Raw genomic sequence first — 10,244 nt, 5'->3', positions numbered from 1 at the left:
TTGATAGTTTCAATTTGTTCAGCATCATATTTATATTCAATCATTGCTATTTTTAACTAATTAGAGCAGTAAATGAGGTAGGGGGGTGTCTTTGGGAGGATAGTGATAATATGTGAGAAAATAAAATTTATATTCAATCATTACTATTTTTAATCGTTTTGCTCTTGACTCTAGTTGAAGCATGCATTCTAAGATTCAAGATTGAACTACAAATTCTTGGATACAAGATTCAACTTCTTTTCTACTTGGGTGACTATAGTTACACATTCGAGGGACGAACTTGCTGAAGCTATAAATTGATTAGCAAGGGAAACACATACCATGGAAGAAAAGCTACACATAAACATGAATCTATAAATTAAAGAAGATACAAGGAAGGCATGAAAAGATATACATTCAGTTCAATCCACACAATTCTCAAGAAAATATATATGTTCTTGCTCCCAAACTATATAGAATTACTCAATCCATAGACAAGATGTAAGGGAGAAGCTCCAATCCGAGTTTAAAACCAAAAGAATGCTGAGCTCGGGATGTTGGAAGAGTAGAGGAAGAAGAGAGGTTTAGAGTCTAACTTCAGCCCCTATCCAATCCACCATTAAAAAACCGAAAAAAAGAAGAGGTATTTATAAAATTCGAGGTAGTGTCGGGATGCTCTACCCATTAGTTATCACGTGTTGAGCTTGCGCACGCGTGAGTACTTCGCTTTTCCATCAACATTCGAAGCCATGCGGTGCTCTCACCTTAGTGATATTACTGCATTCTAGTGATGTGTGCAGTGTCAGGCATGGTGTCACTGCACCAGTCTTAGGGGAAAAATGGTCATTTCGCATCCTTGAAACTTTGTGTGCTCGATTTCACTTCTAATAGTTCCAAATCAACCCTGAACGGCTTGCAAAGCTCCAAAATTCATGATATGTTCGAATTCCTAGAAAAATAATCATTTAATCACATTAAGTATAATAAGCAAAGTGGACTAATGTCATAAAATTAGCTCTTTTTGAAAGCTATCATACATCTTTTTCTTCCACTAAGTATTTTAAAGTCGAGGGTTCAAAACTTAGGTAAATTAGGCTAATATATTAATCTAAATGAATATTTTTTTCCCTATATTCAATAGTAGTACTATAATGTTTTAATTGAATAAACATTTCAATAAATTAATACATTATTGGATACTCATATTGACTAATTCAACCTCCAGGTCAGTTCCCAAGTAGGTGTATTCTCTTACGGTCAACTTAAATAACCTAATCCTAGACAAAAACTTTCTAGACAGAGTTTTCTTATAGATAATATTCTATTATTAATCTATTTTCTCATTTTATCCTAATTAAAATAAAATAAAGATTTATTTTAAACCTAATCTCATTAAAAATTAAATTAAATATTGACTAGTTAAATTTTAAACTATTTAAAACAAATTAATTAATCTTATCCTAATTTCATTAGGCTAGCATGCAAATTTATCCTAAGTTTTTCATTAAACATACAATATAATATTTATATTTATATTAATGAATTAAAACTTCTTATATGCATTTCCTGATGTTATTATTAACTAAATATAACCATCATATTCTAATTAATAGAAATATATTTCATGCATATCTAATTCATTAACCATACATAATATAACTGCTATATTAATACTAATGAAAAATATAAACATGTTATCATATAATATAATATTTATATTTAAATATGATGCATGATATTCTTGACTAATGATGGGATTTTAAACTATATGATATACTTTATTCAACATATAATTAATATAATTTAAATATACATCAAACATGCACATTAAAACTATATTATAACAATAATAGTCCAAATATTAGTACCCTAATGAAATTAAACTAATATAATTAATATTATAAAAATTTAACTAAAAGATACATTAACTTTCAAAAAAATAACTCCCCATGAATGATAGTTTCCTCGTGCGTGCGTCAGGCCTCCAACCGTCCGCGCGCTGCGGCATAGGATCTTCTTATCGAAGTGCAGCCCAGTGTTCTGGCACGGTATACAAATGATGACAATAGGCAGTCAGAAGCTTTTAATGACGCACAAAAGATGACGAAGAACTCTGCACTTCGAATTTTGTTTTCTACCTCTATTTATAGCCTTTTTCAAATCAAATACTTCGTGACAAATGACCCGAACTTACAGACTCGATCTACATTACTATTGTCCGAAACATCAGGTCCTTACATTAATCAAATCAATAAAATAAAGTTGTAAATCTAAGTGTCAATATTTGTAAACATCTATTTTACAAACTCACATACATCAAATGCAGTAAGCTACTCACCATTCTATTACGTTTTAAATTAGAAAAAAAAAAAGCATTGATTTGACAATGATATCAAGTGAAGGGATCGAAAGCCGCAACGGAAGCGAGTGATTGCTTTACTTTAGATTTTGTGTTAAAAAAACAATACACATAACATAAAAATATACACGACATTCATTATGGTGTAAATATAGCCTAAGCATCTTAAGCATACTTTATAGGGACAAAGAAAAACTTACTCTTGTAGAACTTTTTCTTCTCGTAATCCGCAACAACTCTTCTACGTGAAACATCACAATGATGAATTTCATCTCACGAATCCTTATCAGTGATGCTTCTATCAGATCTTCTCTGTTATTCTCTGGCAAGAGACAGGTTGGTGGAAACCTCCTTTTAAAAGAGATTAGGAAATTTGTGCTTGGAGAAAACTTACAGAGAATTCCTTTCTCTGTTAACAAGATTGAGAGAGATCAAGAGAGAGAGATTTACATAACCCTTTTGCAGAGATTCTTCATTTGAGAGTAATCTTCTCTCTCATCACCTATGGTCAAAATGGGAGTTATTACTCAATAACTACCTACTTCCCACCTAAATAATAGATTAAAATAAAATTACTTTAATCAAATTAAATAATTAACTAATCATATTAATTAATTGATTTTTAAATAAAGTTACATTTGAATCATATTCAAATGCACATCTGTCTCATAATCTATAATTTTAATATGAATCTAATTCACATTAATTTTTAACATATACTTTTAATATGAATCTCATTTATATTATTTTACTCTGAATCTAATTCACATTAATTATTATCTGAGTCTTATTCAAATACAATAAATCTCATTTTTATTATATAATCTTTTTTTTAAAAAAAGTATTATATAGTTTAATTTTGAATCTCATTCAAAATTAACTTTATATCATATTATATCTATATATATTATATTAATTGTATCACATACACATAATATTATTCCTTAATTAATTTGAATAATTCGAAATCTTTCGAAACTATTGATCTTTATTTATCCATTATGAGGTAGCAGAGGACCTAATGGGCCAAAAAATTATAAGTTGTAATGACCTGAGGTTAATTAATTAAACTCATTAATTAAATTAACCAACATTCATTAACTATGGGTCACTCCAATAAAAATCCATAGTAGCACTCTTAGCGCTCTAGAACATGTTGTGTTCGTGAATTTAACTATTACAAGTAAGTTGATTGTTCACGAGTTGTTCGTAATTACAGCTAGGTGAAATTATTATTTTACCTTTGTAATTTCCTCTTAGTCTTTAAGTATTACTGATACCTCTAATGAATAATATGTTTATGGTCTTATCATAAACCAAGTCTCTCTCAAGTCAGTGAGAGGGTTGGTACCTTAGACCTTGAATCAACATTTAAGGGAACAATTCATCTACTTTACCTAAAAGCAGGAAAGAGCAAGTTCCATCTTGTGTAGCTATGTTTCCAGCTCCCCGTCAGTCGTCGAAATGATAGTCTTATTGAGTTGGCGGCTTGAGTCACTCTCACCCATATGAATCAAAGGTAAAGTTCTTACAGGCAGGAGTTCATAACTTACTCAGGATTGAGCTCAAGTTACATATGGTCTAGTCTTACACAAATTCATTGTATAACATATCTTCACTTGCATATCTCTACATGAACAATTTGGATCACATTGGTTGTAACTCTTACAAAATGGGTCATATCCATAGTATTACCAAGACTAGGGACTCAACCTTATCCATATATTACAGACCCTTTAGATTATTACTTGAACATTATCCACCTGTATGCCAATTACATACTATTCAAATCTTATGAAATAACCTTGGATTTTTACTATAGTTGATACTCATTATTGCATATTTAAAATTATCAACTATTGTGTTAAAAAATAAATTAACTACGAGGTTTTAGGGCATATATCCCAACAGAATTCTGGTCTAAATCTTGGGTCTGAGGCATTATACTTTTTCAAAACCCACACAAGTAACAAAATTTTCTCAAAAAGTATAAAAATTATTCCCCACTTAAGCGAAAGCAAGAATCGGCAAAAAGATTCGAAGGACAAAAAAAGTTATATTTGATATATACAACACAATATATTTTATATATATTTGAATTTATAGAAATAAACTAAATTATATTTCTTAAATGCATGAATAAGACAATTTGTTCAATATATCGTCTTAAATATAAAAAAAAAAAATATATGATTTATATTTACATTTTTCAGTATATTTATAAACAAGCCAAAAAGTAAAGTATGGTAAATGTGATGTGTATTTATATTTTTCAATATACTACCAATATATTCGACATATACTTGAGATCTCAATGAAGTTGTGATGAATATAAAAGAAAATAAATGAAATCTCCTAAAACGAAAGAAACATTAATTTGAAATATCTTATATTAAATGAATATCAACCGAAATTAATAAAAAACAAAAATGAAGTAAAAAATCGAAGATGATGTGAATAGAGAAATAATTAAATATTCCAAAAATTTGAAAATTAATGGTAATAAGGTTAAATTAGTCGAAAAATAGAGCTAAAAACTCTTAACAAAATAATTCAAAATCTAGGACACAGAGAATTTGCTATATAAAAAATCTGTAAATTAAGCTTCTGAATTGCTCATATTGTCAATGAAGTGATCATACAATACATTTGGAACAACACATCTTTAAATGGTCCTCCATGATGTCCAATAAAGAAAAAAATTAAAGAGAGAGATTGAAAAGTAGGACTTAAGTTACATTTTCGTTTTTTTATTATGAAATAATTGTCTTTTATATGAAGAATTTAGTTTCTATGCTTGAATCCGAAAATCCCTACAACATCTAATTAATTGGTAAGGTCCAGTACAAGAAAAATTACTTTTAGTGACAATTTTTCAGTGGCGCAAACAACTTTTGTCAGTAAAAAATGATTTATAGCTTGACTTCGTTATTCTCTAGCATTCCAATAGAAGGATAGGTGGTATGTAACTATTGGAAGAGAGAGAGGAGAAAAGGAGTTTCGAGAGTAGAGATGATGTTAGGAATGTCCTAAAACTTGTAGTTTGTAAGTTTTAAACATATTCTATTTTGCAATAAAAGTATTATTGAGATTTCATTCAATAAAGGGGTTATTAAAATTTCATTCTATTGTAAAATCCAATAAACGAATCCATGGCCATATTATGAATACTTAAACTTTATGTAGAGACATAAAAGACGATCAAGTTTTAGTATATAGCCAAAAAGATCTATAAGTATATGGATGGGGTTGACAATCTCATCCTGATGATACTATGGATACGGCTGAATTTGTATATTGATACAAACGACGTGATCCCAAAACCGTTCATGTGGATAAGTTGTTCCCTTAAGTACCGATTCTTGGACTTGAACAATGGGGCCCCACCCTCTCATGATAGAGAGGGATATGGTTTATTAGTTGAACTATAAACCAATTGTTCAATAGAGTATTAATGGAGACATAGAGAGCAAGATGTATTTACGGGGTAAAACGGTAATTTTGACCTAGCTGTAAATACGAACAATCTGTGAATGATCAACTTACTGATTAGGGTTAAATCACGTGCACATAAATATAACTACAATGAGGTCAGTGCAACTACTGAGCTATATTGGTATGTCTCGACAGTTAACGAGTATTGATTAAATTTGGTCTAAAGAGTTTAGCCAATTAATCCCATATCGTTGGAGCTCATGATCTATAGGTCCATAAGATCCCCCTACTAGCTCGTAAAAGATTAAACCTTGGACTAGAATATTGAGTGAATTTGAAATTTTCAAATTCAAAATAGGGTTCAGATAATTACATTCGATATAATTAACATTTAAATTTATTGAAATTAACGTATTTGGAGAGTTCGATATATTTAAATAATGATTCAAATATTGATTACATGAATAAGGATTCATGTTCAAACTAGGTGTTTTATTAATTTAATATTTGATATTAAATTATTATTACTTAATTAATTAAATTTTATTTAATTGATTATTTAATTTAAATAAATTGAAAAAATTGAAAATTCAATTTTCAAAAATTGAAATTTTGTTTAATTTAACAAAATAAAAAATTAAATGAAATGAAATTTGAAAAGTTGTTTAATTAGTGGATTTGTCCCAATTTTTAGTTTGAGTGGATTTTTCCATAAATTAACACCTCTCACTTTGTTAATACCTTTTGAAGTGTCAATTGGTTGATTAACTAAGTGTTTGCATGTCTAAGTTGAATAAATATTCCTGATTTGATCAGAATTAAAGATATGCAACTGATTTTGAAAAGAAATTTTGCTTGATTTTTTTTCTTCTCAAACCCTCTCCAAACCACTTAAAATTACCTTCCAGTTAAGAGTTCCACCACTCAATCCAAGGTTGTGATTAGTAGATGAGACACTCTCGGTCGCCTACTCAAGAGATTGAAGGTCAATTTTGTGGAGATTGCAAGGAACAAGTGGTAATCATCAAAGGTATACAAATTGAAACCCTATTGTTTGAAAACTCTAAGTTTGCATGTTTATTACTTAAATTAATGTAATTAGAGTGCTTAATGATTTTGTTAGCTTTCGTGTTTTGTATGTTTACTCTAACAATTGATATCAAAGCATGATTTAAGCACTCAATTAACGTTAATTTGAGTATGGTGGGTGAATTTTATGAGATGCATGTTATGGTGACAGATATGATTTTTTATCCAGTTTTGGCATTAGATTCTTCTTTGGTTATGTTGTAATAATTGTAATTGGCTCTTGCTTGATGTGCCTTAATGTGTGCTTAAGGGTCTATAATTTTTTTGGAGTCAATAGAGTTGAAATTAAGTTATAATTGAAGATTCAAGCAAGCAAGATCAGCTGGAGAAAACTAGATTTGTAGCTTCTGCATGGCAACATTATAATGCTATCCATAGATGTTGCAACACTGTTCTTGAAGTCTTGAAGATCCGCTAGATGGATCGTCACAACGCTACTCATCTCAGGCCAAAAACGCGTCTGCGGGGGGGGGGGGGTCCGGTTCGACCGATTCAGCTGTTTAGAGGTCCGGTTCAACCTGTTTTGGTCCAGTTTAGCACTTTTTAGAGCATTAAAGGATCGATTCGAACGTTTTGGGTCTGGTTTGGGTCGGGCTGGGTGGTCACGAGGCACTTTGAAGCTCTCGTTTGTGTTATTTTTGTAACAATTAGCTTATTTGCATGCTTAGGATGCCAAAGTTGGTCCATATTAGTGTTGTTTAAATATTTATGCATATGATGTATGTTATATTTAAATTTTATCATGTATATCATATTATTATAAATTAGTTATAATATAGTATGTTTAAGGTTTCATAAATTTAATATAATTGATATATTAAAGTATGGAATGCTTAAGTATATGTTATAGTATGTTTATAGTTTTATAAGAGTTATAAAATGATTTAGACATTTAAAATCTATAACAAAAATAATTTTCATGCTCACTTAGTCTAATAACAACTTGTTTTAATAGTTAAAATAGGTTGTTATCTTATAAAACATGGTTACAAATTCAGTTGGTCTATAATCCTGTCTAAGACTAGAGGTACTTGAGTTGAGATTTACGTAACACTTGCTACTTAAGGATTATAGCCGAAATGTTGAGTGTTGTTAACCGGTTTTATGAGCATGCGTGAGTAGTGTGAGGTAATAAAATGGGTTTATCACTTAGACACTGTAGGTTAAAATCCAAATATAATTGTTATACTTGGATAAACCACGTAGACTTAGGATGTTTATTAGCCAAAATATACCTAAGAACAAGAGATAACCAAATGATTAAAACGCTTCAGTGGGAGATTAATAATATATACGATATATTATTTTTAGCTCTCACGTCCCTAAGAGTTCATACTACGAGATCCATGCTTAGCTTCGTGTCGCTTTTACCATAACTGCTCCATTCGAAAAGTGTTTACAGGGATCAATAACAAGGTGATTTGGGGCATTAGTTCATAGTAAGTGGGTGCAGGAAATGTGTCAATATATCTTATGTTCTCTTCCATTAGTTTGATCTTTGAGATTCTTATGTTGCATATGTTGTTGTTTTTAGGCGACATTATCTAGTTGTTTTTCATGGCTATCCCCTCAGAGCGTATAACATAGGATTCAAAACAACTCAAACTTCAGGATTGAACATAGTTTCATAGTTCTGTCTTGAACATTGTCTTCCAATTTGGGGGCATGTCCATTATATGAAATCTGAAATTTGAGGGTCACACTTACAAAAGTTACTAAGTGTTAGTAAGTTCTTGACTGAAAACGGTAACTAAATAACTAATAGAATAAAGAGTTATTCTGAAGTTAGTATTTAGTCAAGAATGTCTTGCTTCAGTGAAGGAGTATTTGGCTGCCCCTCCATAGCATCTATTCTGACTCATTAAAGTATCGTTGCAAATAAATAAAGAAATATGGCACTTTATTACTTTTGCTAAAATGTGGATTTATAGGCAATTTTCTAATAGAATTTGTTCTTATTTTAGCATGTCAAACTCGATAATTCAACTCCTAGCTTTCGATAAATTCAATGGTGAGGGTTATTCGAATTGAAAATCAAACATAAATACGATACTAGTGGTTGATGAACTGAGATTCATTTTAACGGAGGAATGTTCTCCTCTTCCCAGTTCAAATGCAAACCAAACTATTTGGGATACCTATAATAAGTGGGTCAAGGCTAATGAAAAAGCCATAGCCTACATTTAGCAAACATATCTGATGTGCTTACTAAAAAAGATGAAACTGTGATCACTATTAGAGAGATCATGAAGTCGTTACAAGGGATGTTTGGACAACCATCCTCATCAGTAAGACACGATGCTATAAAAACCTCTACGATTCCCCCATGAAGGAAAGGACCTCTGTTAAGGAACACATTCCGGACATGATGGTCCACTTTAATGTTACGAAAGCCAATGGTGCTATCATAGACGAGAAAAGTCAAGTTAGTATGATCATGGAATCTCTTCCGACGAGCTTCCTAACTTTTCATACAAATGTTGTAATGAATAAGATTTACTATAATTTGACCACTTTCTTAAATGAACCCAGACTTATAAATTTTTAATGAAAAATAAAGAAGAGGAAGCAAATGTTGTTATCCAAAGAAAGTTTCAGAAGGGATCAACATCTGGTTCGAAACGTTTTGAAAAGAAGTCTGGCCTTTTAAAGGATAAAAGTATCTAGAAGAAGAAGAAATAAAAAAAAAAGGGAAGAAGAAAGCTCCTGCTAGAATGAGCAAGACAAAAGTTGCAAAAAAATAATGTTTCCATTGTATTAAAGATGGGCATTAGAAACGTACTTACCCAAAATATCTTGCAGAAGAGACAGTTGAGAAGTCAAACCAAGGTAAATCTGAATTACTTGTAATAGAAACATGTTTATTGGAAAGTTCTTATTTGACTTAGATACTTGATTTAGGCGCCACTAATCATATTTGTACTTTTATTCAAAAAACTAGTTCCCTGAAGCAGCTGACGAAAAACGAAATGACTTTCATGGTGGGAACAAATGAAATCATTTTAGCAGAAGCACTGGGAGATATCAAGTTATGTTTTGGAGATTTCTACATTTTATTAGAAAACATATTATGTACCAAAGACTAAAAGGAACTTAAACTATGTATCTTGTTTACTGGGAGATATGTATAAAGTCACTTTTGATATAAATGAAGTGTTCATTAGTTCAAGAGGTGTTCAAATATGCTAAACTTGAAAATAACTTTTATGTGTTAAAAACAACTAAGGCAAAAGCTATTTAAATATAGAGATGTTTAAAACAGCAAAAACTCAAAATAAGAAACGAAAGATTTCTCCTAATGCCTATCTTTGGCACTTAGAACTTGGTCACATAAATCTGAACAGTATGGAGAGATTAGTAAAAAATGGACATCTAAATCAGT

General features: G+C 30.5%; 1 long non-coding RNA gene across 1 annotated transcript; it reads right to left on the bottom strand.

Annotated features, from left to right (window-relative positions):
* Positions 1-324: 324 nt before the first annotated feature.
* Positions 325-2,840, bottom strand: LOC150035042 (uncharacterized). The gene is made up of 2 exons (XR_016530790.1): positions 2,539-2,840; positions 325-2,019 (listed from the first exon to the last, which is right to left on the bottom strand). It is a non-coding gene; the product is annotated as an uncharacterized LOC150035042 (long non-coding RNA).
* Between the last annotated feature and the right edge of the window lie 7,404 nt (positions 2,841-10,244).

Source organism: Benincasa hispida, chromosome 7 (assembly GCF_027475165.1).
Source record: "Benincasa hispida cultivar pf3 chromosome 7, pf3_genome.v1.1, whole genome shotgun sequence".
NCBI classification, from domain to species: domain Eukaryota; kingdom Viridiplantae; phylum Streptophyta; class Magnoliopsida; order Cucurbitales; family Cucurbitaceae; genus Benincasa; species Benincasa hispida.
The sequence above is the reverse complement of the archived record's forward strand: the minus strand, read 5'-3'. Positions and strand labels throughout refer to the sequence as shown.